The sequence below is a fragment of the Rosa chinensis genome, chromosome 2, assembly GCF_002994745.2.
Source record: "Rosa chinensis cultivar Old Blush chromosome 2, RchiOBHm-V2, whole genome shotgun sequence".
Classification (NCBI taxonomy): domain Eukaryota; kingdom Viridiplantae; phylum Streptophyta; class Magnoliopsida; order Rosales; family Rosaceae; genus Rosa; species Rosa chinensis.
Window position 1 is genome coordinate 9137122 of NC_037089.1, and position 8049 is coordinate 9145170.

The window sequence follows — 8049 nt, forward strand, 5'->3', positions numbered from 1 at the left end:
ATTAGTTCTCTTGATCTCTTTTTTCTATATTGATATGGAGGAATGCTAGCTACCTTCCCCTTCTACCTTTCCCTTTCAACCTTCCCCACTCAATAAATGACATGTGGATTCCACTACCACTTTAAACTCAATATTTATTACATTAAATAACTAATTCTTTTTTTTCCATGTCTGCCCTTGTAATAAATGTCTCACTTTTTTTTTTCTTTCTATATTTTACTTTGACTTTGTAGGATGTTTAATTTATTATGCATTTCTTTTTTTTAATTAATTTTGCTTTTTCTAATTGTTATTTTGAGAATCTGGGTTGTGGGTTTTTTCTTTCTTGGTTCATCTACGTCAACTTCCCCACACTTATCATCCCTTTCTCTCAAATCTTTCTTTATTTCTTTCTATTTCTCTAGCATCCATTCTGAAATCCATTCCCCTTTTTTAATCTTCGTCCAATCAAATCTTTCTTTATCTCTTTTCTATTTCTCTAGTATCCACTCAGAAATCCATTCCCATTTTTTTATTTTCGTTCAATTTCATTTCTTTATCTTTTGCAAACTATGGGCTGAATGTAAGATATGAACAAGATCGACAACAAATTGTTTTTAAAAAATTGAAAAGAAAAAAGAATAGAAGGATCAAGCAAAAGTACAAAATCAAACCAGATAAATATTTCAACAAAAGACAAATTAAAAATCTGATTATGAAATGGAGATCTAAAAACGAAATTGATAGGAAACTAAAGAAAATTAAGAGAGAGAGGGAGAGAACAAAACAATTTGGGGTGCAATTTGAGAGTTTAATATATATATATATATATATATATATATAATTTTTTTTTTATGGAAATTTTATTGTGAGTTGGTACTAGGGATTTTTTGGAAAAACAAAAATTATCGATTCATGTTTTATAAACTCAGCAAAGGAAACAAAAAACCCAGCGAAATGTTATAAATGCAAAAACATATATAGAAAGTGTAAAGGGCAGACATGGACAAAATAGAATTAGTTATTCAATGTAATAAATATTGAGTTTAAAGTGATAGTGGAATCCACGTGTCATTTGTTGAGTAGGGAAGGTTGAAAGAGAAAAGTAGAAGGGGAAGGTAGCTAGCATTATTGATATGTATATGATGTGTATCTTGGAGGAGATAGACTATTGGTTTATATAGAACCCCAAGTGAACCAATAAGTCTGTTCTCAAGGAGAGACACTAATTCCTAAGAACACATATTAGAATAGAGACATATGTACCCTTTCAATTTGAAAGGTTATGCCTATAATATTCATATTTAATTAGATACTATGATATAATTTCCAACATAAACTGCAAGAACAATAATGAATTGATTTGAACTTACATATTTGGTTTATAATCTTCGGCGATGAATGTAAAATCATAAGAATATAATCAAACATTGTAGTTTTAATCAGATAAATATTGTAGCAACCCATTGACCAATGAATGGCAAAAAAAGAAAATATCATGGTAGATATGCTAGGTGAAGAACTTATGGATTAGTTTTACATATATTAGTCTTCCTGCACGCGCATGGGGCCGCGTTTCCGTGTGCGTTTAGTGTTGTTGTTGTTCTTTACGTCCCATGGCTGATACTTCTTTCTAGTGGTATCAACTTATTGATACCATGGTGACAGTACAGAGGGATAGAAAGCATCCATACACTGCAATAACTGTTGGCAACCGGAAACCCTTCCTCCACTTTTTTTTTCTACATAAAGGAAACAAAGTACAATGGAAGAGGGGGGCATCAACCTTACCTCTTATGAAAGAAAAATTACAATGAATATCAATCTGAAACTGAAAGAACACAAAACAAAATGCAAATAAGACTGAGAAAAATGCTCTGGAAACCCAAGTAAAGATCCAAAAGGAAAAGAAGCACATGAACTTGGGAAATGTCAGCAGCAACCATAAGCAGCTTAAATAACTAAACCAAAACATGGGCAAATATATTCGGGGACTCCAAGTTGAATAAGGCTGCAAAGGCTAGCAGCTAATGTGACAAAGATAACCTAAACAGACAATTAAAAATATATATATTTAAGTACACCTGGAACTTCTAAACTTTGATCAAGCTGAAGTAGTAAATGCATTGCTATAGGTACCGAAATTCATATGGGGACGTGAAACTTGATTTCCCATAAAGTTAGAAAAGTAATCATCAACCATTGTCAGCAACATCAAAGAGAACAAATCAACACTTTGTATTTGGAGTATGCATTACAAAATCTCCAATTGTAATATATTATACAGCCTTTGTATTTAAACCAAGTTACAGCTTTCCATACTCCACAGAGCTAGTGGAGTTTGAAAGCCATGCCAAATGATGCTGCCGCACCAAAGATGTATTAAGAAGCTAACTACATATAGGAAAACATGATCTCTTACCAAAAAAAAAAAAAAAAGGGAAGAAATTGAGCTCATTAGTCTCATATTGTCGATTTGTCATTACAAACAAAATCAGTAAAATTTAATATAAAAAAATCAGTATAACAAAAAATATGAACAAAAAAATTAACTCCCTCTACTTCTATGTGAACTATATACAGAAACATAAAAAAAAAAAATTAAGATACCTGCAAATGCACAGGCTTGATCTCCAAGGCCTATTCTGTTTGGCAGTTAGTAATTCACACTTCGAGCACCTCAGAACCAATACTAGATATAAATAAAGATGAACCACACGCGCACAAAAATAATACTGAAATTTGCAGAACTAAAAACAAAACTCAACAGCTGACAGCCTAACAGTAAGTACAATTCCATTCAATCAAATTGAGAGATTCAGTGCCTCTCCATAGCTCAAGTCTAGTGTTTGTTCTCTGCTCTATGTCTTCCCCCTTTGCACTGAAATTGTGAGAGGCAAACCTCCCCACTTTCATGAACAAATACAATTGCAATGCCAAATCTAGTGGAATGGAAAACAAAACAGGAAACAAACTTTTTCATAAACTGCTAAACATACCTTGGAAAGAAAAAAAACTATCGGACTTGTTATTTAATGTGATACCAAAATAAAGATACAAGATTGATCCTTCGGACTAGGAAAGTGAATACAATCGATCAAGATTCTCAAATTCTTCTGAAATGGGAAAAATTGACCATCAACAAACAAAACCCTAATCACAAATGACAGCAAGAAATGATCGCCTCCGGGCTCGGGTTTCTCATAGTATGTAAAACCCAAAATCCAAGACTGAGCAAACAACATCACTGAATTTCATCGCCAAAACCCAAATCAAAAGCAAAACCCATATAAAAAATACAATCTTGCGCAAGATTCAACACAAACCAAAACCCCCAGTTGAAAGAAACAGAAAACCCCTTTCTTCAATCTTGAATCAAACATAAGAATCCGAACAATAACCCCATCATAACCAAATTGAACAATAACCCAAATCGGGAAGCCCCTCAATTGCTCAAAATCGACTGTAATTTCAACTGGGTTTACCTGAAGCTGGTCGACGGGAACAGGGCCGTGCTGCATTTCTTCGAGCTCATCTTGCTGCTGAACCGTTCTCTGTTGCTCCATGGCTCCGATAACAGAAACCCTAAGACCGCGACGTGTGCTTCTGCGAGTCTATTGAGTTCTTGATGCAGGCGCACACGCAGGAATGCGGGAAAGGGGGGGCGGGGCGGGGCTTGGAGAGGGACGAAATTGATATGTTTTTCAAAAGGGTTTAGGGGCAAGCCAAAGTGAACACTGAGACTTAGAGAGGCTTGCGAGGGAAGCTTGAAGGCTATTATACCCGGCAAACTTTTTATACTAGCAAATTTTCTAATAATACCCTTATTTCAAACCCAGCAAAACTTTATCAGGATGAAGATTAACAAACCCAACAAACTCTTCTGTTAATCTCCCTCATCCTCATACTAGCAAATTTCCCGATAATGCCTTTATTTCAAACCCAGCAAAACTTCATCGGGATGAAGATTAACAAACCCAACAAACTCTTCTGTTCATCTCCCTCATCCTCTTCACCACCACAGACAACCCAGTACCCATCACATCATTGTAAGCTGACCCCAATCCTCCATTTCACAAAATCTCCGTCGCGACCTTCATCAAATCTGGCAACCCAAACGTGCCTCCCTAATCATTCACCATCAACAACTCATTCACTACATTCTTCCCCCTCTGCGAACCCGTTTATCCCAAGTTTCTTGCTCCATGTTTTCCTTCCCAAGAACACTAAAATGTTCCTCCCTCCGTTGTCTCTTTTGTCTAGGGCTGTCAATGGGTCGTGTCGGGTTGGGTTCGTGTCGGGTCAAGGTATTTGTCGTGTCGCAAGATACAAACCCAAACCCAACCCATTTAATAATCGTGTCAAAAATTTAAACCCAAACCCAACCTATTTATTAAACGGGTTACCCGTTTCCAACCCTCTTAACCCATTTAATAAATAGGTTGTGTCGTGTTTAACTAAAAAAATGCATAAATTGATTAAATTCACTAAAAACTCTACAAGACGAAGAATATAAATAATTATATATAATTCATAAATAATTAAATCCAATAATTATAAAGCAAAATATTTCAAATTGTCTAATCCTATGATCAAATACTCTCAACATCTAAAATTTCAGGATGAAGTATAGCATAATCGGGTTATACGGGTTCACTTCGTATTGGCGGGTTGACCCGTGGCCGACCCATTTATTAAATGGGTCATGGCGGGTTGACCCACGGCTGACCCGCTTTTTAATCGTGCGGGTTCAACCCGCTTTATTTCGTGCGGGTTTCGAGTCGTGTTATCGGGTCGTGTCGGAATTGACAGCCCTACTTTTGTCTAATATTTGTAACTTTTTACTTGTTTTTTGGTGTTAAAATTGGGGTTTTTGAGGTTTTTGAAAGACCCAATTGGAGATAGCCAAGTAATTATATCAACTCTAATGTGTTGTTGAGTTTTTGTGCTTATGGTATTGGTGATTACTGCTGGGTATGTAATTCTTCATCTTTGTTTTACTTAAACATATGGGTATTATTGGAAAATTGCTGGGTGTAAAAAATTTGCTGGGTACATTTAGAAAGACCCTATGTAAATATATCCAAAGCACCTCTCGTTTATGCTCTCCTAACTTAGACCCCAATATCAGCCCACTTACCAATCCGATGAGGTGATGAAAAAATGAGGTTAGATACAGACTTATTGGAGATCTCTCGTCCACTGTAACCAAACATAAATGTACTCTAATTGTAAAATTTAGTCATATTATCGAGTATGATAAAAAAAAATATTGTAAGCATGTCATACCCAAACGTGTGATTCACGAACTTTTAATCATCAATTAATAAATAAATGAATGTATAAGTGTATTGGTCCATAACTCACAATAACTATATTTAATTAACTAAATAAGATGTATTTCACAAACCAGCTAATATGAACAGTATGCTAATTACAGCAAGACAGGTCCAACTTCACTACAGAAAACCTTCCGTCGCTAAAATCAATTTTTTTGCTACGGAAATGATGCCGTGGTAAATTGGTGAAGCAAATGCTATTTTTTTTTAGTAGTCTTATTTAGTAGATTTTGATCGCAATCTTTTAAAAGGTTTCCATATGTGGTGAGACCTTGGATCATGAGTCATGACTCCTACAATTGCAGGTAACAAGAAGTCTTTTCAACCCAATTATTGGATCGATCGAGGCCAGAAGCAAAAGCCACACCAGTTGAAGGCAGCCATGAAGTTCCACCAATAAAGTTACTTACAGTGTACTCAACAACAATATCAACTCCAATAACATGAAACCCTGGCCACTTCACTCTCTGGGCCACTCCAGCCCCAGGTCCCACGTTTGTGAACTCAACAAAGTAGGGTGACTAACTTGAGGCTGGAACCTCCATGCACCCCCAAGCCACTGAACCCAGCCACTGGGTGTGATAACGTACGTCGTCTATGTTGAACTGCATCCCCACAACTTTAGCGTAGGCCTTCCATGGCCTCCGAAGATATGAACTGTATTAATGCTTAGCAGGAGATAAGTCTGTCCCCGGGCATAATGCTACGTACATTTCTGGACGGAGAAGCCCGTCTGTTGTGTAAGATCAAATATGGACATAACACATATCATCATCATCATAAAGTAATTGATGATTAGCTTAATATCAATCCTAGTTTAACATGGATACAAACAGTAAATCAATACTTGTAACTTAATGACGCAGTGTATCTATTCATTAAGGTAAGTAATCCTATTCTTAGTCTGCAAGAAAGATTACAATGAAGTGTTACATTAAGAATCTAACTAGGAAACCTAAACCGATATGGATAGCTTTAATGGGAAGCTTCTTGAGGGTTAAGTCTCCTATATATACAGATGAATTGGTCCCTGATTACTACCGACGTTTTGCATATTGTTCTGTCCATTGAGAAGCAAGTTGGTAAGTAACAGAAGGCCATATTCAGTGTTCGTGTTTGCAGCTGCATAAGATGGAATCCATGCCAGTGATTGCTGAAGGTAAGCCTTGATCCCTTTTATGATTGTGTGCATATGTTGTGAGCATGTATATGGTTTTTAACAATTGGTATCAGAGCATAGGCTCACATATATCAAAATCGTTTTAGGGTTTTGCAAAACAAATACAAAAAAAAAAAAAAAAAAAGGGTTTTTGCTTTACGGGTCAAGTAACTGACCATGTAACTGGTCATGTAACTGATCAAGTAAGTTACTTAAGTCGATTGCTGCATCTGGTTAATTATCAAATTCACGCTTCCGCTGTGATTTTTAGCAGCAAATTGGGGAAAAAGCAAAAACAGGTTTTTCTATGGAAATTGATTTCGATTCATAGCATGATAATTGAATTTTGATTGTGCTCAAGAACACTAGTTGCATTCCCGGCGTGCGTTAGGTTAGAGTAGATGGTGACCGGATGAAATTTACAATTTCTTGATTGTTCTGTGGTTTCTTGGAATCGAAACAATTTTGATTGTGCTTGAATATGCATGATGAATTGATTGATGATATGGTATTGTATCTGTGATTGTGTAAAATTGCATGAAGAACAAAAATCTCCCAGAATTTGTTTACACAATTAAAATTGACAGATACGAGAGCTTAATTTTCTTACAAGGATGAATCTGGGTAGAATATAAAGTTAAAAGCTCATGAGTTTTGTGGTTTTCTGTTGGCATAAGTGATTATGATGCACAAAGCATTCTTCATTGATGTTGGCAGAAAACAATGATCAGGCCACTGACCATGTAACTGGTCAGGACACTGACCACGTAACTGGTCATGTCACTGACCACGTAACTGGTCATGTCACTGACCACGTAACTGGTCAGGTCACTGACCACGTAACTGGTCAGGTCACTGACCAAGTAACTGGTCAGGTCACTGACCATGTAACTGATCGAGTAACAAAACTGAAATTGTGTTTTGTGTTTTAAAACTATGCTTCAGTTTTATCTTCCAAAGAAGTGGTCAAGTATGGTTTTAGAATACAAAACAGCAATATGCGTGCTTGATGAAAATAAATACGGATACTTAGAAATTTTTCTTCTGTCTAAAGATGTGGATAAATTTCTTTGGATAACTTGTTTTCATTGAACATGGTATATTGATAAAGAACTCCAGGATGTTATGCTTCTGCTCAAAAGTGTTGCTTAACATTATTTTTGGTTATGGACTGATATGAATGCAAGTATGGATTGTTTAGGTTTTCTGTATGTTCTTGTTTTGGTTGCTTAAAGCTAAATAAAACACAGAAAACTTAAAGTTATTTTCTTTACAAATTGAGAACTCACACGAATTTTTGTTTTGCTCCTTAGGTAACTCTTACATGAACTTGAACAGTGTCTTGATGCTAACTGGAACCAACTATAGAGCTTGGCTAGATTCTGTAGAGAACTATATGGGAATGCATGAGAACATAGACTATTGCTTCACTGAGGACAAACCTGAAGAGTTAACTGAAAAGAGCACTAAGAAGGAAACTGATCTTTACAAGAAGTGGCATAGATCCAATAGAATGGCTAAGAACCTCATTCGTACCTCTATGTCCAAGACTGTCAGAGGAAGTATAGAAGA

At 36.0% G+C, this 8049-nt stretch overlaps 1 long non-coding RNA gene across 1 annotated transcript; it reads right to left on the reverse strand.

The window, feature by feature from the left end:
- Nucleotides 1-1302: 1302 nt before the first annotated feature.
- Nucleotides 1303-4225, reverse strand: LOC112186210. The gene is made up of 2 exons (XR_005806177.1): nucleotides 2590-4225; nucleotides 1303-1810 (listed from the first exon to the last, which is right to left on the reverse strand). It is a non-coding gene; the product is annotated as an uncharacterized LOC112186210 (long non-coding RNA).
- Between the last annotated feature and the right edge of the window lie 3824 nt (nucleotides 4226-8049).